We start from the raw sequence: 25732 nt of genomic DNA, 5'->3' as shown, positions 1-25732 counted from the left end.
GATATTTTCGCCATATCTTATGGTAGATTTTCCTGGTGACAGGCTTTCTAGCCTGAATCAGAGTATCTATAACTGACTCAGAGAAACCACGCTTTGATAGTATTAAGCGTTCAATCTCCAAGCAGTCAGACGTAGAGAAACTAGATTTGGATGCTTGAACGGACCCTGTATTAGAAGGTCCTGCCTCATTGGCAGTGTCCATGGTGGGACAGATGACATTTCCACTAGGTCTGCATACCAAGTCCTGCGTGGCCACGCAGGCACTATCAAAATCACTGACGCCTTCTCCTGCTTGATTCTGGTGATCAGACGAGGGAGAAGAGGAAACGGTGGGAAAACATAAGCCAGATTGAAGGACCAAGGTGCTGCTAGAGCATCTATCAAAGCCGCCTTGGGGTCCCGGGACCTGGATCCGTAGAGAGGAAGCTTGGTGTTCTGAAGGGATGCCATCAGATCCAACTCTGGAATGCCCCATAGCTGAGTCAGCTGGGCAAATACCTCCGGGTGGAGTTCCCACTCCCCCGGGTGAAAAGTCTGACGACTCAGAAAATCCGCCTCCCAGTTGTCTACTCCTGGGATGTGAATTGCTGAGAGATGGCAGGAGTGGTCCTCCGCCCACCTGATTATTTTGGTTACTTCCTTTATCGCTAGGGAACTCTTTTTTTCCCCCTGATGATTGATGTAAGCTACAGTCGTGATGTTGTCCGACTGAAATCTAATGAATTTGGCCGCAGCTAGTTGCGTCCATGCCTGAAGCGCGTTGAATATCGCCCTCAGTTCCAGAATGTTTATCGGGAGAAGAGATTCTTCCCAAGACCATAAGCCTTGAGCTTTCAGGGAGTCCCAGACTGCACCCCAGCCTAACAGACTGACATCGGTCGTTACAATGATCCACTCTGGTCTGCGGAAACATATTCCCTGAGACAGGTGATCCTGAGACAACCACCAGAGAAGAGAAATTCTGGTTTCCTGGTCCAACTGTATTTGAGGAGACAAATCTGCATAATCCCCATTCCACTGTTTGAGCATGCATAGTTGCAGTGGTCTGAGATGTATCCGAGTGAAAGGGACTATGTCCATTGCCGCTACCATTAATCCGATTGCCTCCATGTACTGAGCTACAGATGGCCGAAGAATGGAATGAAGAACTCGGCAAGTAGTTAAAAGTTTCAACTTTCTGACCTCCGTCAGAAATATTTTCATTTCTACCGAATCTATTAGTGTTCCTAGGAAGGGAACCCATGTGAGTGGGGACAGAGAACTCTTTTTGATGTTCACCTTCCAGCCGTGAGACCTTAGAAAGGCCAATACAATCTCTGTGTGAGCCTTGGCTCCGTGAAAAGACGGCGCCTGAATTAAGATGCCGTCCAAATAAGGTGCCACTGCTATGCCCCGCGGTCTTAGAACCGCCAGAAGGGACCCTATCACCTTTGTGAAAATTCTGGGAGCAGTGGCTAAACCGAATGGAAGAGCCACAAACTGGTAATGCTTGTCTAGAAAAGCGAACCGGAGGAACTGATTATGATGATGATCTTTGTGGATAGGGATATGCAGGTAAGCATTCTTTAGATCCACGGTAGTCATATATTTACCTTCCTGGATCATAGGTAAGATTGTCCGAATGGTCTCCATCTTGAATGATGGGACTCTGAGGAATCCGTTTAAAATTTTTAGATCCAGGATTGGTCTGAAAGTTCCTTCTTTTTTGGGAACCACAATAGGTTTGAGTAAAAACCCAGTCCTTGTTCTGCAATTGGAACTGGGTATATCACTCCCATCGTATGTAGATCTTCTACACAGCGTAAGAACGCCTCTTTCTTTGTCTGGTCTGTAGACAGACGAGAAATGTGGAACCTTCCTCTTGGAGGGGAGTCCTTTAATTCTAGAAGATATCCCTGGGTAGCAATTTCTAAAGCCCAGGGATTGTGAACATCTCTTGCCCAGGCCTGAGCGAAGAAAGTCTGCCCCCTACTAGATCCGGTCCCGGATTGGGGGCTACCCCTTCATGCTGTCTTGGTAGCAGCTGCAGACTTTTTGGCCTGTTTACCCTTGTTCCAGCCCTGCTAAGGCTTCCAGGTTACCTTGGGCTGTGAAGCGTTACCCTCTTGCTTTGCAGCTGTAGAGGCTGAAGCGGGACCGCTCCTGAAATTACGAAAGGAACGAAAATTAGCTTTGTTTTTAGCCTTAAAAGGCTTGTCCTGAGGGAGAGCATGGCCCTTTCCCCCAGTGATTTCTGAAATAATCTCTTTCAATTCTGGCCTGAAAAGGGTCTTTCCCTTGAAGGGGATATTTAATAATTTGGATTTTGACGACACATCGGCCGACCATGACTTGAGCCAAAGCGCTCTGCGCGCCATAATGGTGATACCTGATTTTTTTGCCGCTAACTTAGCTAATTGCAAAGCGACATCTGTGATAAAAGAATTAGCCAGCTTTAGAGCCTTAATTCTATCCATAATTTCGTCATATGAGGTCTCCGTCTGGAGCGACTCCTCCAGCGCCTCAAACCAGAAAGCCGCTGCAGTAGTTACAGGAATAATGCAGGCAATATGTTGGAGAAGAAAACCTTGTTTTCTTAAGTTAACCTTCTAACTTTTTATCCATAGGATCTTTAAAAGCACAACTGTCTTCAATTGGTATGGTTGTGCGCTTAGCAAGTGAAGAAACAGCCCCCTCTACCTTAGGGACCGTCTGCCACGAGTCCCGCCTGGGGTCAGTTATGGGGAACATTTTCTTAAAAATAGGGGGGGGGGGAACAAAAGGGACACCTGGTCTATCCCATTCCCTAGTACAATATCCGCAACCCTCTTAGGGATCGGAAACGCATCAGTGTATACAGGGACCTCTAGGTACTTGTCCATTTTACACAACTTCTCTGGGACCACCATAGGGTCACAATCATCCAGAGTAGCTAATACCTCCATGAGCAATTACGCGGAGGTGTTCCAATTTAAATGCTAATGAATCTGACTCTGCCTGATGAGAAACCTTTCCTGAGTCGGAAATTTCTCCCTCAGACATCAAATCCCTCACCCCCACTTCAGAGTGTTGTGAGGGTACATCAGATAAGGCTACCAAAGCTTCAGACTGCTCATAATCTGTTCTTAAAACAGAGCTATCGCGCTTTGCAGGAAAAACTGGCAGTTTGGATAGAAAGGCCGCAAGGGAATTATCCATGACTGTCGCTAGTTGTTGCAATGTAATAGGGGCAGATGCACTAGAGGTACTAGGCATCGCTTGCGCGGGAGTAACTGGTTGTGACACATGGGGAGAGGTAGACGGACTATCCTCATTACCTTCAGTCTGAGAATCATCTTGGGCCACATTTTTAAGTGCAACAATATGATCTTTAAAGTGTATAGACATATTAGTGCAATTGGGACACATTCTGAGAGGGGGTTCCACCATGGCTTCTAAACACATTGAACAAGGATTTTCCTTAGTGTCAGACATGTTTAACAGACTAGTAGTATACACAAGCAGGCTTGGAAAACACTTTAATCAAATAAAAAACACAATTTGAAAAAACGTTACTGTGCCTTTAAGAAATAAAAAGAGCACACAATTTTATAAAACAGTGAAAAATGCAGCATTCCTTTTGAAATTTTCACAGTATGTACCTAAGGCTTTAATATGATTGCACCACAATTTGCAGAATGATTAACCCCTTAATGCCCAAACCGGAGCAGCCTAAAGCCAGCAACCGGTTAAATAACTACAGCACTTTTCTACAGCTTACTGCTATGGCCCTACCTGCCCTTAGGTAACGGTTTTGGGGGGAAAAAGCTTCTTTTAGGTCCTCAATCAGCAGCTGGACCCTCCATGTGAAGCAGCATGAACTGTCTTTCAATTCTAACTGTGCATCTGAGGCGCTAAATTAGGCCCCTCCCACTCCAGAGTTGTGAGGCCTACAAAAATCACTTCCAAGTGACTAAATTTTTACCATGTGTATAATAACCCCAGAAAAACACTCTAAAGTGCTTAAAAAAGTGTCTCCACCGAGTATTTCTTAAACAAATAATCGATTGCCCTGAATTAGTGTCAACCAGCCTAATTAGCCCTGTTATGTAAGCATTCAATTCTTTACTAAGTCTCAGAACATAGCTTTACCCTCCCCACATGGGGATCTTGTCAGTCTTCTAGCATTATCTCAGTCTTGTCTAGAAATAAATGACTGAACATACCTCATTGCAGTCAAGCCTGCAAACTGTTCCCCCCAACTGAAGTTTTCTGGTACTCCTCAGTCCTGTGTGGGAACAGCAGTGGATTTTAGTTACAACATGCTAAAATCATTTTCCTCTCAGCAGAAATCTTCATCACTTTTCTGCTAGAGAGTAAATAGTACAAACCGGTACCATTTAAAAATAACAAACTTTTGATTGAAGATATAAAACTACAATTCTAACACCACATTCACTTTACCCTCCCGTAGAGAGACCCTAGTGCTTAGAGCCGGCAAAGAGAATGACTGGGGGGTGGAGCTTGAGGGGGAGCTATATGGACAGCTCTGCGGTGTGCTCTCTTTGCCACTTCCTGTAGGGAATGAGAATATCCCACAAGTAAAGGATGAATCCGTGGACTGGATACACCTTGCAAGAGAAATCTGATATTTTTATTTATTTTAATAAAATCTATGTAATTATATTAGATGAAACATTTTGTTTAATAGAATTACCCTGTATATGTCTAAGTAACTATACCCTTTGTAGGCAGATGGGACATATTACAAATTGGCAGGCATGTGGAGTGTTCACTGGAGCATCTAAAGGGTTATTAGCAATTTATTAGGTGATGTAATACAAACTACACTGGTTGCAGATTGGGATGAATATTTAACTTTGTTAGAAGATAATGTATGTTAGGAAAAATCTATAAATTATAGAAAACGGGGAAAAATTAGAAAACTGACAAAAGGTACAATGTAGGGAGTCATGACAGAACACCTAGTTAACAAGGCCTTGAAAGTTTCAGTTGCAACTTTCTTTGCGGTAATAATCAAGTATTTTCCAGCCTCCAAGTTGACCATTACCTCTCATTATTTTTCATTGCGCATTTACACTTTCCTTTTTACAGATAAATTTCTATCTGTGCATATTGTATTATGTTTATGTTTATATATATATTTTATTTTTTTAGGGGTGCGCATCTTCACTGGTCTCACAATTCGATTACAATTATCATGGTAACGATTCGATTCCGCGATGCATCACGATTCCTGCCCATGATTTTCATGAACTTGTTCTATTCCATAATAAAATATATACACATACATACATACATACATATATATATATATATATATATATATACACACACACACACACACACACACACAAACAAACAAGCCAGCAGTGCGTTCTTTCCTCCCTCACCGCATAAGGCAGTACTTCCGGTATTCGGCACACAGGAGAGTGGGGATGACGTTGAATCACATGGACCAGTGAAGGAACAGCAGCGTATCCGTCCCATACGCCAAAGAAGCAAGCAATCCAGAATACAAATTGTAGTCCCAAAACCGGTAAGTATAAAAAGTTCCAATCTTTATTTTCCAGGCATAAAAAAACAGCAAAGGGTACAGTCCAGCTACAGCACAGCACAAACTGACCAAGTCTTACATAAAATGTAACACATCCCTTCTCTCCCTCCCTATAGTGAGTGATTTCTGGTTTGCTGTCATATTCCTGTTTAAAAGGATCGCTGTGTTAAAACAGTATTTTTGAAGCAAAAAAACTGAGAATTTGCATACCTAATTTGCATATCTTACCCACAATTCTCTTGTGCATTGGAAACATTGCATATTAAGAATTTCTGGGGGAAAGCAAGCGGGGATACTTGCTTAGATGTACTAATTTCCTATGCAAATATTTACATTGATTTAATTTTGAGACATGGAGGATTTTAATTTCAGTTTTTTATCTCCCCCCCATAATTTTAATGAATTTTGGTTTTATATACACACATATACATATGAAATTAAATTTATACAGGGAGATATAGTATCAGACCATATATTAATGGTCTGATAAAGTAAGGGAAATGAAGGCACACAGAGAATTTATTTCATACCAAAAATAAATTTATTAATTATAATCCCTTGTCACATTTCGTGAAAAACTCTGCATTTGACTCAAACCAACACAAAATGAGGTAAACACCATATATATACAACACCTTACATCTAAAGTAACAATGCCTGCAGGATATCTATAAAGCAGAGAATAGAAGCCGCCGCAACAATTTGCGCATTGTGGGAGTCCCTGAGTCCATCAAAGGCAAAGACCTGCTTGAATTCACAGCACTCAAATTACCGAGGATGCTGGGCCTACACCCCGACATACTACCCATAGATGTTGAAAGGGCCCACCGGGTGGGTCCAGAGAGGGCCCTTGACCAAGCAGGAGCAAGACCTAGACAGGTCATATTCAAGTGTCTCAACTTTCAAGAAAAGCTGAAAATCCTAAGGGCCTACCGCGCCCACAGGGAACTCTTGTATGAAGGTTCAAAATTGCTCCTGTTCCAGGACTTTTCCATGGATGTCTCCAGACAGAGGAAGGAATTTGCCCCAATTTGTACCCAACTACATGAACAGGGAAGACAGGTGGCACTGCTGTTTCCTGCAAAGTTACGTCTTCAAACCCAATATGGTGTCAAGATCTTTCACTCTCCTCAAGCTGTGAGGAGCTACTTAGCCACTGAAAATCAGAATCAATGTCCTCCAACTTGAAGTATTTCCTTTTTTGCTTGCTCTACTATATTTCTCTCCCTCTGCCATAGGCCTCAAGGCTAGGAAATGGCTGAGTCTGTTTTTTGCTCTCCTCCCTCGGAGAATAGAGGGGACTATTGCCCTGGGGGGCTTCTGGACTCTGGTAAGAGGCTGGACGATGCCTCTTGGGTAATGTTGAATACTGTTATTGTATTGTTTTGTTGGTTATATTTGTTATTTGTTTTGTTTCACAAGTTAGTTACATGCAGAAGGTTCTCTCTGTTGTCATTATGTAATACTGTTTGGTTAACACCTCAATCACTTATGGTTAAACACCCAACCCCACAAGATACGGGGCTACTCATAGGCACTACTCATAGACCACTTGGCGGGATTGCACATAGATGGCCCTTGAGCCAGCATATAAGCACCTACGGGCCTTATCTTATAATACCAGACATAGGTTTCACTTTAGTTTTGGCTAGAAAATTCCACTGTTATAAAGGCATTAGGGTATCCGCCACCTCCACTGTCACCATTAGTCTGTACATCCCCCCATACAAACATGTCTGGTAGTCTGGTGCCCTCAACACCCTTAATTCAACCACCTACATCTCCCCTCTATGCTGATATGGTACGGCTAGGTATCACCAGGAGGAGAACTCACTCTCACCCCCAATCCCGCTTGCAGGAGCTAGTGACCACATCCATCTTCAATCTAGGTGGTGATATCATATTCACACCCCTTTCTTTTATGTATTTGATGTTAACTCTGCATTTTACCTCAGACATTGATATGTTTTGCCTGTTTTACATGTTGTTCTTGTGGTTTGGTAATCTGCATATGTTTAGAAGATTTCAGAGGCTGACATCATGTGGCTTAGTGGGGTTAGAGCTCCAAATATGCGGGTTTGTTTATGCAACACTGCACTATGCGGGAATCCTTACTGGGGATAGTATCAGACAACTGGCTAGGTTACCATGCAGACGGCCCACACCCCAGAAGGCAAACATTCATTGGTACTACCTTATAATTTCTTACAGAGCGGTTATCTTAATTTCTGCTGGAAAATGTTACTACAGTAACTGCTCCGAGAACTCATTGGTGACACACATACCCCTACTACGTATACCTGCCTATATACACACACACGGTAACCGGGCCCCCTCGCCTCTTATGGTACTTTCCCCTACCTTGCCCCTAGAGTCTGGTCTAGAACGATTAGGTTGCTCTAAGGTTGAGACCCACATTATGTTGATTGCTGCTATGCCTAAACTATTCCACTACATCATGTGTGTATTACTTCTTTCTATGCACTTTATACTGGACCTATGCCTTCTTATAGGCTGAGCGCTGCTTTGTTATATGTTATATTACTGTGTTGGTACCCCGTACATGCCCTTTCCCTTTTTTCCCCTTTTCTCCCCCTCCCCCCCTTTTTTTTTTTTTTCCCTTTCTCTTTTCTCTCATTGCTGGTAAACATATTATGAATTGACATGTCTCTAAAAGTAGTGACCTGGAATGTGGGAGGTATTCACTCCCCCATAAAGCGTAAGGCAATTCTCACACATCTTAGGAAGCTGGGTACTGACGTTGCCCTATTACAAGAGACCCACCTAACAGATATAGAGCATCAGAAGTTACAGAGAGATTGGGTAGGACATATAGTATACCTCTCACATACTAGTGCCAGTCGCGGATTAGCCATTGCATTTGGGAAGAAAGTCTCAGTCAAGGTGGAAAATTCTTATTTCGATAGGGATGGTAGACATATGATAGTACAGGCCATGGTAAATTCAGTGAGATATGTATTTTGTAATCTCTATGCCCCTAATCAGAGGGCGTTGGGCTTCTGGACTGACTTGACACGACACCTAGCTCCTCACATAGGCTCAAACCTGATAATTGGGGGGGACTTTAATATTTCACCTACTCACACCTTAGACAGACTTTGGTTGGAACCGCACTCTTTTCGGGACCCCAAATCAAACTATAAAGCTAGATATGAAACAAAAATTTTTGGTATGCTGGAAGCCGACCTGGGGGTCTGTGACATCTGGAGGCTGCAGAACCCGGAAGGCAAAGATTATACATGCCTGTCCAAAGCTAAACACACACTATCCAGAATCGACCTTTTCATGACGGCCTGTAGCTTAATCACCCACATTCATAGGTGTAAAATACACGACATCCTACTGTCAGATCATGCACCTGTGGAGTTAACAATGGGAACCCGGGGGCCGCGGCCCAATAGGAACATCCTTAGATTCCCTACATACTTATCCACTTCAGAGGCATTCACTAAATTCTTGCGACACACCTGGACAGACTTCGCCACTGACAACGCTGCTCATGTAGATGACACACAGCTTTTCTGGGACACGGCGAAAGCAGTGTCTGCGGGGGCCATAATTTCCTATGTATCGAAGCTGCGATATAACACACAATATAAATATCGATCCTTACAGAGGCAATTGGGACTGTCTTACCAATCTTACCTGCAAACTAAGACTAAAACAAGCTATGAGACATATATAGCGAGTAAAGCAGAGTTGGAGGCCTTTATGAAGCAACAAACTGCATCTGGGCTGCTCAAGTCCACGGGCAGATATTACAGGTTCGGGAGCAGAGCAGGTAAAATGCTTGCATCTCTGACAAGGACGCAGACATCTAGGACTAATATAGCAGCAATTAGATCACGAGGCGTGACACACACTAAACCGGCTGACATAGCACAATGCTTTGCACAGTTCTTCGCAGAACTATACTCAAACCAAGGCAGAGCCCCGGAGGGTGTTCAAGCTCGATTTTGGCAATCGATGCAACTCCCTCAAATAACACAAGAGCAGTGTGATGCACTCAATGCCCCCATAACTGCGGAGGAGTTGACATCTACTCTAAGGTCCCTGCCGACGGGCAAGGCGTCGGGACCTGACGGCCTACCAGCCGAATTTTATAAGCTGCTTCTACCCCAAATCACACCCACTTTGACCAATTTGTACAATGCTTTCCTACATACGGAAGCATCTCCCTCCAATCACTTCACGGCGGCTCACATTACACTTATTCCCAAGCCAGGGAAAGATCTCTCCTTACCAGGGTCTTACAGGCCAATATCGCTGCTGAACACAGACTACAAGCTGTTCATGAAGATCTTAGCGAACAGACTAAAAGTAGTCCTTCCAGACATTATACACCCTGATCAAACGGGTTTTGTGTTCAGACGCTCATCAGTGGTGAATCTCCGCAGGGTACTGCAAGTCATAGAGCACTACTGGTTGAAGGGACAGGAGAGATCGGAGGGGGTCAAACCGGAGGCCTTCCTGCTATCCCTGGATGCAGAGAAGGCCTTCGATAGGGTGGAGTGACCTCATCTAGTAGATTCCATGTACAAATTCGGGTTCAGGGGTCCATTCCTAGAGATTATAAACAAAATGTATCAACACCCGACAGCACGGGTTATGGTGAATGGGCTTTTCTCATCAGATTTTCAATTACAGAGAGGCACCAGACAAGGGTGCCCTCTGTCACCGTTACTTTTTAACATAGCTTTGGAGCCCTTGGCTCTGAAGCTGCGGCAAATTTTTCCTGGAATAACGATAAAAGGTGTTTCCCTGCACTTGGCGTTATACGCCGATGACATGCTGCTCTTTGTGGATACACCTTCCGCGCACATACCCCATATATTACACACAATTGCAGATTTCGGCACCTTCGCAGGCTACAGAATAAACGCTGCAAAGTCGGAGATTCTGTGGCTGCAGAGACACCAGAATGTGAATCACTCCTACCCTTTTGTGGAGATATCGGGAGGACTCTCATACCTGGGTATTAAATTGCATCGGGACCCGTCCAAAATGTATGATCTAAATATATCTTCCAAGTGTTCAGAGCTGGTCTCCTTACTGACAAACTGGGCTAGCCTCCCCCTGGGCTTATCTGGTCGTATCAGTTTGATTAAAATGACAATCTTACCCAAGATTTTGTATCCCCTACTCATGTTGCCATTCTTGATTACAAGAAGGGATTTAAAGATCCTCACCCATGCACTATCTCGATTTATATGGAGAGGTGGTAAACCACGGATTGCTGCTGACAAACTACACCTCCCATTCCTGGGGGGCGGCCTGGGTCTCCCTAATCTAAAGCTTTACAATTGGGCGGCATTGGCCAGGCTAGTAACTGACTGGCAACTAGCTACGAATCATTTCTCTGAACCGGCGCTGGAGGAGGCGATTCTCGCACCTCTGAAACCGGCCTACCTCCCATATGCAAAATTATTGTCCCTGCCACCAACAGTTGCCTGTAGTGTGCTATATCGAGACCCGCTAAAAGCATGGCAAATGATCCACAAGTTCTTGGGGGTAACCAGCCCTCCCCCTAGGTACATACCAATTTCCGGGAATGCGGACTTCCCGGCAGGAAATGAACATGAACCATTTCTTATATGGAAAACTCTCGGCATCAGAGTTTTGGGGGATATCTTGGATCCTCTGCTTCGTACCACACGCTCTTTTCAGGAGCTACAGGCTAAATACCAGATCCCACAGCGGCATTTTTATGCATATCTCCAACTGCGACACTATGCGACGTCCCTACAGACAACCAACACTGGTTTCTGGGACCCATCGCCCTTCGCTATAGCGCAGACACTATTTCAGGTCCCTCTTCCCATGCCCCTCCATTCAAGAAGAGTAATCTCGGAGTAATCCGTTAGCATGTTATATGTTTTTATGTTTTTTTATGTTTTATATTGTTATGTACTGTTTAATTGTTTTAAAAAAAGAAAATTTTGCAAATCAGGGCAGATATGACAGACCTTAACCTGTGATTACAAAAGACTCCTATTCAGATGTACTAAGTCTATCGGACTCACTCTCGGATGTACGATTCACTATTCATCATGGAATAAAACTTTGTTAGCACGCCTTATCATGTCTTGCTCCGGATCATGTATCATCCTGATGTACTTGTTTATATTATATCTTGTATCTTCCAATAACCTGCATCTGATTATTCTTGATTGTACCTGTTGTATTTGTTCCTGACTAATAAAAAAGAATTTAAAAAAAAAAACAACAATAGCTGTCTCCGTGGAGTGATTATATATACACACATATATATATATATACACACACACACAAAGGATGCATTTTGTAAACTATGAATCTCAAAGTGGTTGGAACACTCTAGGGCAGTTATGGCGAACCTTGGCACTCCAGATGTTTCAGAACTACATTTCCCATGATGCTTTACTAGACTTAGTGCATTTGCATCATGGGAAATGTAGTTCTGAAACATCTGGAGTGCCAAGGTTTGTGATCACTGCTCTAGGGTATCAAACAAAATTAGGGCTTACGAAGAAAATAATATCATTCCTTTGTGCATCAATTTTATTTAGGTATGAAATGCATAAATGAAATTAAAAAAACAGGAATTTTCAAGTAGGTTACATATACACAATATTTGCATCTTTAAAATGGGACAGTTTGGAGAGGGGATGGAACCAAGTGTAAACAATATCTTATGTCATAATACAGCTTGCTAAAGGTAGTTGTATGCCATTAGCAAGATAGTACAGTACTGTAATCAGAAAGGAAATATTTGTTGTTTTAATTAATTATAGACTATTATTTGTATTTTAGAGCACAAAAACCAAACCAAAAAAAAAGACACAGGCAGAGAATATAGTAATTTTTGATCATTTTATATTTAAAAAAAAAAAAATTATAAATTAAAAACAAATAAATCTGGATTTCAGAATAAGTTTAGATTTTGAAATTCCTGATTTGGGGATATGTACTAATACCTCAATTTTGTTCCTCAGTGCATCAATTTTTAAAACTAGAAAGATTTTTACTGACAAGCAGTACATAATAGTTCATTATTAGAATATTACATTACCCAAAAAACAAAAAAAAACACAAACACACCCCACATTAAATCATACTTCAATCAACTAAAAAATATCAATATATCTGATGGGTGTGTTATTTCCAGTTTTCTGTGTCCAAGTAACAAAAAAGCAAAACAAACAAAAATGTGTTGGCGTCCACAAATTCTATTTTATTTTTTTTTTGGTTTGCATGAGCAACTCTGCAGCACAAATTGTAAAGCAAGGCCTCACAACTGCTGTGCCTTCGGGCAGTACTCCTCCCCTTTAAAATACACCTATCTGCCAAAAAGGATTTGCGTTTACCTGCAATCGATATTCACTTGTGTAAAACACAGACATGTGATTAGGACAGGCAGAGTGTAAAGCTGAGTCACAAGGCACTTACACAAGGGTTTGACGGTTTAAAAAAAAAAACACACACACAAAAAAAAAAACACTTCCTGCACATACAAGTTCGGAGAATGTGAGTTCAATGACACGCAACACATTTAGTGAGCTGGCTAGAACTATGTTTAACCTCCTTGTGGGGGTTAAACACGTTATATGCCAGCGACACTACAATAGTAAAAATGTTCTAACATATTAGATCATTTTCTTTTTACACGTCTATGACCATTAAATCAAAAATCTTGTTGTGCTCAGTTGGTAAGGTACTGTTGCTATTAGCATAGCGTTAGAATATTTGACTGGACTGCTTTGCATGCTGGGACATAACTTTGTCATGTTACTTTGTCATATTTACTATGTTTTTGTTGGCCTTGCATCTGTAGATTTTAGTGAAACACACAAAAGGCAAAAATCTATAATAAAGCAAGTATTGTGATTATTAAGGTAAATGAAAATACAAATTAAACATTATAAAACATTTAACAAAAAAAAAAAAAAGTTTAAAAATAAAAAAAATAATAATGATCTGTTTAGGTTAGATGTCTCCCAGGAAAATGGGAACTTCAAGAATAAGGTGACTGTAAACAGCACATTGTTTGGGTGGGACTCAATTTATTGCCTGTGCACAAATGATAACGTAACATTATGCATATATGTTAAATGTTTGTATATCAGGGCTGTTAAAGGACCAGTCAACACATTAGATTTGCATAATCAACAAATGCAAGATAACAAGACAATGCAATAGCACTTAGTCTGAACTTCAAATGAGTAGTAGATTTTTTTATAACAAATTTCAAAGTTATGTATATTTCCACTCCCTTTGTACCATGTGATAGCAATCAGCCAATCACAAATGCATATACGTATAGTCTGTGAATTCTTGCACATGCTCAGTAGGATCTGGTGATTCAAAAATTGTAAATATAAAAGACACCGCACATTTTTTTTAATAGAAGTAAATTGGAAAATTGTTTAAAATTACATGCTGTATCTGAATCATGATAATTTAATTTAACCTGAGTGTCCCTTTAAAAGGATAGAAATACATTAATTTTAAAAAAAAAGGGACCTGTGTATGCAATGACGGGGGGGGGGAGATATCAGCTCACCTCTATCACCACATTTACTTTTCTCTTGTTGATATCAAGAAACTTGAGTTAAAAACGTCCTTTACTTAAATTTTTACAATTATGCTCATCATTTTTAGAAACCTGAATAAAGCGTATAAAATAAAAAAGCTACGCAGAAAAACCAAAATAAATAGAGGCCGAGCTTTTTGGTGAAGGGCTTACAACTATATCTATAAAAAAGGAACATGTTTTTCTACTCTCTGTATCCAGCAGCAAATTTATTTGTCAACCTGCATTTCTTAGTTCTTCAAATACTGCTGGTACTTTGTAAACTGCAGGAAGTGCTGCAAAACTTTAAAATGCAGGAACTAAAAAAAGCAACCTCTTCTTGTGTCACGTAAGTTAGAATGCACTTTTCCTCCATCATATAAGATTAAAGGGACATGAAACCAAAATGTTTCTTTATTTGGTCAGATTTACTTTTAGCATCAAATCAACTTTGTTCACATGGTATTCTTTGTTGAAGAGAACACCTAAGTAGGTAACGTGCACATATGGCACCGTTTTTTCAGAATGCTTCTGAGCACTAGATAGCAGCAGTGTTTGCACAATGTAAAAGATTGTTAAAGTGATATGCTCAAATCAGTTAAAGCATGTCATTTCAACACTAGCAATGCTGTAATGTTATGTGTTTAACAAAAGTCCTATTAAGAACTAAAGGAGAACTGGTGGTCCCAAGTAGAAGCTGCCACTGATCCAATCACAAGCACTTGTTGCACAACTGGGTCATGTGAAAATCGCTGTTGATAGGATCAACAGCAGTATGCGTTTTATCCCTTTGCAGAGGTTAAACACATAACGTTACAGCATCTCTAGTGTTAAAGTTATATGCACTAATGCAATTTTAACACTACAATGGCTCTTTAATTGCATTCTTGCTGCTAAATAGTGCTCCAGACATGTATATAATCCTGACCTGTTTTTCAGCAAATTATACCATGAAAACAAAATAAATTTGATTTGAAGTTAACTGGAACTTTTTTTTTCCTTCCAAATGATATACTTTATCTGAATAATAAAAGAAAAATTTGGGATTTCACTTCCCTTTAATATTTCAGAACATACATCAAGTGTTAAACATTGTAAAGTCTTATAATGATGACAAAGCTACGGACATTAAAGCCCACCATTTAAACTAATTTAGAACAAACTGCTGGTGTAAAATGACTACAAAATAACTTTACAAATTTGAAGAAAAAGCAGAATGTTATAGCTAATTAAAGTCAAATAATGGTAAAAGTGATATTCATAACTGTATGTGAAGATGTATTATTTTTTATTAACCATCTTTATTCATTTTTTTGTTTTAGGAGACCAATTATAACCATGAACAACAAAACATCAAAAGAAGGAGGAGAAATAAATATTGCATACAATATATGGGGACTTGATAATTAACCTTTAAATATATGTTCTAAATCTTGAAAAAAATCAGAACGGCTGGTGTAATGATAAATGCCGACAGCGTATACTGCTGTTGACATTTATCGATGTGTGACGGACATGGTTCACTATAGCGGATCATGTCCGTCCGCACAATGATAAATGGACCCCCATGTCAAGTGCACAAGTCCTGAAGTTTACGCTGCAAAGAACAATAAAACAGTCTTCATTGGCAATAAGTGTATTTTTTTTTCTTATATATATATATATATATATATATATATATATATATATATATATATATATATTTTATGTGTGGTGTGTTATTGTTATTATAAGTTCACTAAACAATTAAAGTGGCAGATAAACATAATATAGTGTATATTTATAAGGTACATTAAACTTAAAATATAATGTTACATAATTAACATTATTCTAGCGACACCTTCAAAAACAAAGAGATGTGAGAGATTTAATCCTCTAAATGTAGGGCACCAGATCGAGGCATTGAACTAAATGTAAGGTGCTCCCGCAGCTGTAGGCTGCTTTACCCAGCGCGGCAGCAGCATACTACAATTAGTTAATTGTCGCTTTTGGGCGCGCTGTGATTAGATAGCGCGCCTGTGGCACTCTTTTAAAAAAAAAAAAAAGAAAAATCATCAGAAGAGGCAGGTGAGGAGCGGAAGGTAAGTATACCTTTGGGGGGTTAAACATTTGTAAACATTTACTGTCCCTTTAAGAAGGTTTGGTTGGACAAGTATAGACCCCCAAATAGATGCCTTATTGAAGACAAAGCTAATAAATTGTTAGTGACCTAGGAGATTTAAGGAAGTGGGATTTAAATTTGCCAAGGGAGAAGGTGAGGAATTATATCCAGGGGAAACACAGGATTCCCACATTTTAAATTATAAATATGAATTTTACTTTAAAAAAGGGAAAGCCAACATTTTTCTTTAATGAATCAGATAGAGAATATAATTTTAATCCTTTGAGTGCTAAGCACTTTCCCACCTGGGTGCTAAGACTTTTTAATGTTTTTTTTTGTTTGTTTTTTTTTAACAATTTATTTTTTTACTTTTTATTTATTTTTTTTTCAGACCCACAAGACTTACACTGTTGGAAAGGTTAGGCGATTACCTTTCCAATGGTGGGTCTTGGGGGTCTGTAGCTGCTTAGCTGCCTGAGATACAGGCTTCTAAGCAGCATGCCCCTTGCTCCTATACTTAACATTGTTAAGTATAAATAAAGTTGCGCGGTGACATCATCACGTTATTGCGCGTGACGTCACCACGCAAACTGGGAAGCGTCGGCGATGCCTGTCACTCTACAGGCACGATCGCCGGGGTAGGAGCCCCAAGATCTCCCTCAAGTTGGCAGACTGCTAGTGACGGCTCTGAGCCGTCATTAGCACCAGAGTGGGAAACTCTGACGGCTCAGAGCCGTCATTAGCACTCAACGGGTTAAACAACTTTCCAATCTACTTATTTTGTCAAATTAGCTTCAATCTCTTGGTATCATTTACTGAAGAAGCAACAATAGACTACTGAGAGCTAGCTAAACACATTAGGTCACCAATGAGATAAAGTCTATATGTAAAGTCACCAATCAAGCAGCTAGCTCCCAGTAATGCATTGCTGATCCTGAGCCTGCCTATCTAGGTATGCTTTTCATAAAGGATTACAACAAAACAATGCAAATTAGATAATGGAGTAAATCAGAAAGTTGGTTAAAAATTTGTGTTTTATGTCCTTTTAAGAGTAGGTTTTATATACCAAAATTCCTCCAGTGAGAGTCTTTTAGTATAGTTACGAAAATGTTTATTATTTACATGGTTGACAAAATAGTATTTGTAGAAAATGTCAAAAATGTAAGGACAAAAAAAAAAAAAAAAAAAAAACCTACAAAACTAAAAAGCTTACACAAGATGTCAGCTGTACAATGCCAGGTACATACTTTCTAAAAGAATGAGAATCAAGGTTCAGCAATGGTATTTCTAGGGCTTCACTGTTACTAGATTTTCTTTCATGACAGCGAATTGTTTATGTACACTCAGTATATAAAGCACTGCAAACAAACTAATATACAAAGCTGTTGTGTAAAGGTTTTTTTTTTAAAAAAAGATAATGTGCATTTATTGCATTGTTGTTTGCATAATTATGCGTTTAACTACTGCAAAATAGCAACAAGGCACTACTGGGAGCTAGCTAAACATATCTGGTATATGTGCAAATGTCCAGCTATCAATCAGCATATAGATCCCAGTGGTGCATTGCAGCTCCTAAATCTAGCTGAAGATGCTTTTCAACAAAGGATGCCGGGAGAGTTAAAGTGAAGGTAAAGTGCGCTCTATCGCATTAGCTAATTACACTTGTCACCCTAAATGAATAGCACTTTAATTCATCATTTTTTTCAATTCTAAGTATAAATCGAGTTTTAGCCTTTTATACTTACTTTAGTTCAATCCGTAAATACAACCTGTCTTTTTTTTTTTTTTTTTTTTTTTTTTTTGATGGCAGGTCACGTTTTTTCAGCACCCAATTGACAATCTGGCCGTTAGGCGGCCGTCAACCTACGTCATCCGACTCCTGGATGATCTGCGCATGCGTTTACATTATTTCTTGGTCTTGTAAGACAAGCGCGCTCCAGTTTTGCGCATGCCTATTGCAATCATGAATGATTTGCATTAACATAGTATATCACCGCATGCGCATTGCTGAGAGTAGTCGACGCAGTGCGCATGCGCAATTTATAGGATCCTTGTGAACTCGCTTTGGAGACACGTATAGAGCGGATGGGACCGCTCTATACGTCACTCTCTCCAAGATAAGGAAATAGCTGATGGGAGGAGTAAGGAACATAACGGTGGGGTAATATAAACCTTTATTTTTACATACACTTTTAATACATTCTGAAAAAAAAAGTTAGCGATTGCATTTTTTTAACTATGACTAATTCATTAGGGTTTATAGATAGGTACAACTTTTCCTTCACTTTAAGTCAGTTTGATAGACGTAAATTGGAAACATTGTTTAAAATCATACATTTTATCTCAATCATGAAAGAAACAATTTAGGTTTCATGTCCTTTTAAGTTTGCAAACTGGTGGGGGGAGTGTTTCCACTTCTAAGATCTAGAAATGCACACTGCAGATATTGAATTTCACAAGGCTAATCCTGCTACATATTGTCCCTATTTGGCCTTAGCAGAAGTGATCACATATGTAACTTCAAAACAATGGAGGTTTTTGTACCAAAATGACAGTAGCTAGCCATGTCGACTCCAGTAACAAATCAAAATGTTCACATTCACCTAGTATGTTAATTAATTGTAATTACAAGATAGAACACTTGACTTCAGAAGTGATGCCCTTTAATGAACATTCACAGTACCTTTCAACCAATGAGAATTAATAGGAATCACCTATCAACCAACTAGAGTTAGGAAGTATATAATTTATCATTGACACTTTTTAATAGCCTGTGGCTTGATCACCTCCCCCTAACACTTTTCAGCAGCAATGTGGCTATTAGTCAAGAGTACCGGCCCTTACCTTTCTTGGTCATACCTTTTCATGTCAATGCACTTAAGTTATATGGTTACCTCTCTGACCTTTACATACCTGGTGGCAGGCATAATCCAGCTATAACACTTTTAATATTGTATTAATAATTGTTTAACGATTTTCATCTTTATTTTATATCCACCTTTGTATATCTTTTCTTAATATTTCCCTTTTCTCTCTTCCCTTTATTTCTTTCCACTTTCTTAGTTGAAAGCTTAAAGGGATACTAAACCCATTTTTTTTCTTTCATGATTCAGCTAGAGCATGAGATTTTAAGCACCTTTCTAATTTACTCCTATTATCAATTTTTCTTTGTTCTCATGCTATCTTGATTTGAAAAAGCAGTACTGTAAGCTTTAGAGCCAGACCATTTTTTGTTCAGCACCTGGGTAGCACTTGCTGATTTGTGGCTAAATGTAGCAAATCAATCAGCAAGCTCTACCAAGGTACTGAACTAAAAATGGGCCGGCTCCTGACCTTTTATTACTGCCTTTTCAAATCAAGATAACACGAGAACAAAGAAAAATTGATAATAGAGTAAATTAGAAAGTTGCTTAAAATTGCATGCTCTATCGGAATCATGAAAGAAAAATGTGGGGTTAGTATCCCTTTAACCTAGGAGGTTCATATGCTAATTTCTTAGACCTTGAAGGCCGCCTCTTAACAATACATTTTAACAGGTTTTTCACCACTAGAGGGTGTTAGTTCGTGTATTTCATATAGATAACACTGTGCTCATGCACGTGAAGTTACCTGGGAGCTATCACTGATTGGCTAAACTGCAAGTCAGTCAAAAGAACTGAAATAAAAGGGGCAGTTTGTAGAGGCTTGGATACAAGATAATCACAGAGGTAAAATATATATATATTTTCTTCGTTCTCTTGCTATCTTTATTTGAAAAAGGCATCAACTTTTTTTTGGTTCAGACTGATGGACAGCACTTTTTTATTGGTGGATGAATTTATCCACCAATCAGCTAGGACAACCCAGGTTGTTCACCAAAAATGGGCCAGCATCTAAACTTACATTCTTGCATTTCAAATAAAGATACCAAGAGAACAAAGAAAATTTGGAAATAGGAGTAAATTAGAAAGTTGCTTAAAATTTCATGCTCTACTTGAATCACGAAAGAAAAACATTTGGGTTCAGTGTCCCTTTAACTGAGGCAACGTGTTGATGTGCAAATTTGATGGTTTCTAGTTTACCTGTTTATTCCATGCAGATATTTTTTTTAAAAGAATGAAAGAAAAATATAAACACATAAAAAAGAAATGTTATGAGTGGTTACATTTGTGTTACTGTCCCTTGTAGGGTTGCCACCGCAGCCATATTTTCCTGGACAGTTATGAGTTACACATGCTGCAGGGTGGGCAGGGAGGAACAAGCATTGTGCCTCTGGACATCACATGAACAGTGCTGGACTGCACAATACATGTTCCACCCTGCAGCTTGTGTAACTCATAAATGTCTAGGAAAATATAGCCAATGAAAAATGTCTGCATTTAAGGTGTGATCCATTGTGGAATCTTGTACACTCATTACCTCCAGATACTATTTTTTCCATGCTGCTTTAAACAGTTTTGCCTACACCCCACCCTCTTCTCTTTCCTGCTGCTCCCATACAACTGTCATAGAAGCTGAATCAAAGGGAACTGCTTTTTATTTACTTCCACTACAGACAGGATATCCGAACGCTTCAGTTTGTTCACAATTAGTTTTGTAAAACGCGTATAGCTAATAGCCTAGGATAATCCCAAATACTTTGAACTCTAAATATAAATAAATATTTCTGTATTAAAAGGGAATTTTTAAAAGGGACACTGAACCCAATTTTTTTTCTTTTTTGATTCAGATAGAGCATGCAATTTTAAGCAACTTTCAAATGTACTTCTATTATCAAATGCTCTTTGTTTTCTTGTTATCCTTTGTTGAAAAGCAGGACGGTAAAGTTCAGGAGTGTGCACGTGTCTGCACCACTATAAATTAGCTACAGCACTAGGTGGCCGCACTATTTCAAGTCATGGGCACGGTACCTATCTAGATAACATGAGAAAGAAGGAAAATTTGTTAATAGGAGTAATTTGCTTTTTTTTTTTTTTCTTTCTTATTGTATTCTCCGATTCATGAAAGGAAAAATAAATAAATGGTTTCACGTCCCTTTAAAGCAATCCTCATTGTTTATTTTCACGGGCATGATCTATATTTTCTATCAACTGTTAACAAGCACTGCAAAAAATCCTAGCGCAAGAGGGGTTAATTGCTATAATTCCTCTGAAGCTTGCAATGCCAGCCTGCCGCCAGAGGAGATTCACTGCATAACAGGCGGCTAGAAGGCAAAGATGTTGCTTTTTAATAAACCAATATAGGTTACTGTTACAAGACAAATGGGTTAACACAAAACTGACAGCAGAACAAAAAAGGCATAATTCTGATTGCATCATGAGAAAAGTATGTTTTTCAACACTACACAAACATTCTAAATCATAATAGTGTGTTTATTAAAATATATATCAAACATGGGATATATAATATCAAATATGGCAGCCAGTAAGAATTAAGATACAAAAAAGAGCCAGATTAAAGTATATAAATAAAGTAATCCAAAAGTGGAACCTGGCTTTCTTGGTTTGTTAAAGGGATAGTAAAATCCCAATTAAACTTTCTTAATTTACTTTTATCATCAAATTTGATTTGTTCTCTTGGTATTCTTTGTGGAAAGCTAAATCTAGGTAAGATAATTTCTACGCCCTTGAAGGCCGCCTCTCCTTTGAATGCATTTGACAGTTTTTCACCGTTAGAGGGCGTTAGTTCATGTGTTTCACATAGCCAACACTGTGCTCACGCACGTGAAATTATTTAAGCATCAGCACTTACTGCCTGAAATGCAAATCTGACAAAAGATCTGAGATAAGGAGGCAGTCAGCAGAAGCTTAAATACAAGGTAATTACAGACGAAAAAAGTATTTTCTATAACAGTGTTGGTTATGGAAAACTGGGGAATGTTAAATAAAAGGGATTCTCTATCTTTTTAAACAATAACATTTTTGGTGTTGACTATCCCTTTAAGCCCTGGTTTAACCCCTTTATGCCGTTATGTTCCATACCATCCTAACAGCGCAGAGATATAAACGCTGTTAGGAGGGTATGGAATGTCCTACCCTTTCCCCCTTTGAAGTAGGCAAGGATCGGCCGTGGGGGGGGGGGGGCAGTCCCCCATGATCCTATTACGGTCTTGAAATCTAATGATCTTTTCGAGAATCACACAACTTCATTTTTACTAATAGGGTTTACATCTGCACTTTAGTACCGCCACAAAGGGGTTAATTGTTTGGTCTAAAAAACCAAAACAACAACAGTACTTAGAATGAGAAAAATAGTAGCCAATTCATGAGGTTTAAACAATGTACTGCTTGTATCATGGTTGGCAACAAAGAAAAACGTTCAAGAACAAACATTTTTAACAGTATTGCATAATATATCAACACTTGTTTTTAAATAGTGTGACCTTTGTAATATATATACAGAAGAAATGCTAAAGACACAGCAAAGTGACAACAGTCAACATTAAACTTTCATGTTTAAAAGGGATATGAAACCCAAATACTTTCTTTTGTTATTCAGATGGAGCATACTATTTTTAAAACATTTCCAATTTACTTCTATAATAAAATTTGCATCATTCCTTTGATATGCAGTGTTGAAAAGATACCTAGGTGTCTTGAGCACTACATGGGAGGAAATAGTGTTGTCATATAGTTTTCTTGCAAATGGATAACATTCTTGCAAAACTGCTTGTCATGTAGTGCTCCAGAAATGGGCAGAATCCTAAGCTTACATCCCTGCCTTAAAAAAAAAAAAAATACCAAATGATCAAAGAAAGATTGATAATAGAAATAAATTAGAAGGTTGTTAAAAAACAAACAAAGTTCTATCTGAGTCCTGAAAAAAAAAAAAAAAAAAAAAAAAAGTGTGTTTCATATCCCTTTAAAGTACAGATGGCAATTTTAAAATACTTTTAGCAAACTGACTGTTTCATTTTTATGTAAAGCATACCTAGATAGGTTGTGGGTTAGCATTACTGGGATTGGTGGCTACACACATATGCTTCTTGTCAACTGCTCACCAGATGTGTTAAACTAAATCCCAGTAGTGCATTGCTGATCTGGAGCTGACTTTACATATGTGCTTAACCCTTTTGAAGGGGTTAAACATAGAGCATATTATTATTCCATATAACAACACATTTTCATGTACTTTTATGTCTTAACTCGCCAACATAGTAACATGCAACATAAATAAGCAAAATGTAGAGGCTGAGAAATCATTAGTGCCTACAATATGTGTTGCAATATTTGTATGCCCCATGCACACATATTGCAATAATGTTTTTCCTTAATAAACAGTTTAGTGAAAATACGCCATTATATACAGTGTCACCACTATGAAAATAATTTATGCATTTTTGCGTCATGAATGCAGAACATTCTTTCTAAAGCTTTAACTGTTCTCAGAACAAGGTTATGGAATCTTTTAGTATGTCACTTCCATACACAATAAAGAACTAAACCTGTAATATAGTCTGAAACAACCTTTTTTTCTACAAGAGACTGTTTCATTAAGGCAAACTTTAACATTTAATAACATAAGTGATCTATGTGAAATGACTGGTAAAACATATGCAATCCTAATCCAATATAAAAGCTTATAAAAATGTATGAGGACGCAGTATGAAGGTTTAACCCTTTGATAAGCTCAGCCCTACATAACAGGTAGAGAAGACATTTTAACCACTGACACTGGGTCACTTTGAAGGTGATTACTATGAAATGCTAGAATAAAAATTGCCTATGTAGGGATTGAGAATTTAAGAGAAATGTATTTGTTGGCAAATATGTAACACAACATAAATAATGTGACATTATTAGAAACAAACATTATTTTAAAATAGGTTTATTTTTATTAAATGTGATACTTCCTGCAGCTGAAACTCAAAATGTCTGGTTAAATGGAACAGAAATAATATTAAATTTTAGATGTACAACTGACCTAATTATTCCTGTTTGTTAATCTTAAATAGGTGGAAAGATTGCAGAACCTTATTCAATATAAGAAAACAAAAAAAGCAAAACCAAATCGAAATAGAATTATATATATATAAAAATATAATAATAATAAAAATATAATAATAATAATAATAATAATAATAATAATATGTATACACACACACACACCAGTATTCAAATGGAAATAAATAAGTTGACTTGCATCCAACTTTACAAGAAATATAAAATAAAAATCCATGAATATGAAAATATATTTATTATTATTAGCAAAGTTCTCACATTGCTAAGTAACCCGTGACAATAATCACCCAAAAAAAAAAAAAAAATCAGAGATGAACAACATGGTTTCTTATATCACCCACTGTGTAAAACCCAGAAACATTATTATTAAAGATCAGACATTCTACCTTTGGGACCTATTATGTTAAAAGCATTCATAGCTTTAGCCTACAGGGTAAACGACATAAGAGCAATTACAATGAATTTAGCTGGTTCAGGTCCAAGTGGATACCACATCCTCTTCTCGTCACGAAAAATATTATAATCCCTGTATCTCGTGAGTCACCTTATCTAAATGACTATATTCCCATCTGGGATCCATGTATTCTATTTACGCAATACTCGCATTCATTTCACTTGAATGTTCTTCCTATTAGTTACAGCCCGAGACTATAATGCAACACGTGCTTTCAGCACTTATTAATGCATAAGTCTATATAGTCAAAGGAGCTTGCAATCTACAAATATGTAAGGCAGGCAAATCTACCCTGAAGCAACAGCTGAAAAACATCTGCATATATAGACATATGCAGCAACAACACTCCATAGTAGTAATACATAAAGCACAAGGAGAAATGCATCTGTACATGTCCAGTCAAATCTAAGCGGGTGATGACAGCTAGATAGATGACAGATAGATTAGATAGAGGATTATAGCACAATATATTCCACTGCATTCTAGTAAATTTCCTTAAACAATCATTTAAATGAGTCCCTGAATACTTATGAATCGTGAATATTAAATACAGAGAGAGTAACAGCCTTAAACAATGCAGATCTGGTCACCTTTTTATAGAGCGCTCCTCCGGTCTATTCTCCTTGATCTCTGGCTCGTGAAGCGCTTCCCTACCAGACCAATTCAGGGTTGCGGCTAGTTCCCATTCTTCTAAAGGACATTCCGACGTCACATCAGTCACGTGACTTCAGGGATCACATGGTACAGATTGTCGAGGAAGAAGATGGGCGGGAGGCACAAATCATTAGAAAAATGCCGCAGCTGTGTGCTTGAGTTTTTTTTTTAAGAGGAACAGAGGGATTTTAAACCTAAATTTATAATATCTGAATTTATATTATTACAGCTCTGAATATTGGGTATCTTGTTTATACAGTACCTTGTATTTTTTACAGAAAACGTGAAGCTCTGGCTGTAGGAGATTTCAGATAAAGCCCAATAGTTGTTTATAAACAACATTCTTGACTTTTTTATGTATGTGGGAGTAGATATTTAAAATCAGTCATAACAGTGGAATTCAACTTGAATTGTTAGGATATTTAAAACTTACATTTAAATGGAAATGTAGGAAGATGAAAATGTTAATGGGCCA

The 25732-nt window shown here is 38.6% G+C and overlaps 1 protein-coding gene and 1 long non-coding RNA gene across 3 annotated transcripts in view; one reads left to right on the top strand and one right to left on the bottom strand.

The window, feature by feature from the left end:
- LOC128649757 (uncharacterized) overlaps window positions 1–15742 on the top strand; it is a 60306-nt gene extending 44564 nt beyond the window's left edge. Inside the window, exon 2 of the long non-coding RNA XR_008400692.1 lies at window positions 15431–15742. This is a non-coding gene — a long non-coding RNA (uncharacterized LOC128649757). The remainder of the gene's footprint in view (window positions 1–15430) is intronic.
- SLC20A2 (solute carrier family 20 member 2) overlaps window positions 1–25302 on the bottom strand; it is a 254933-nt gene extending 229631 nt beyond the window's left edge. Inside the window, exon 1 of one of the 2 annotated variants that reach the window (XM_053703198.1) lies at window positions 25194–25302. The gene's annotated coding sequence lies outside the window, so the exon portion shown is untranslated. The remainder of the gene's footprint in view (window positions 1–25193) is intronic. The other variant, XM_053703199.1, reaches the window with a different exon arrangement.
- Between the last annotated feature and the right edge of the window lie 430 nt (window positions 25303–25732).

This window comes from Bombina bombina, chromosome 2 (assembly GCF_027579735.1).
Source record: "Bombina bombina isolate aBomBom1 chromosome 2, aBomBom1.pri, whole genome shotgun sequence".
In the NCBI taxonomy this organism is placed as follows: Eukaryota; Metazoa; Chordata; class Amphibia; order Anura; family Bombinatoridae; genus Bombina; species Bombina bombina.
Note: the sequence above shows the minus strand (reverse complement) of the source record. Positions and strands in the feature narration are given on the sequence as shown.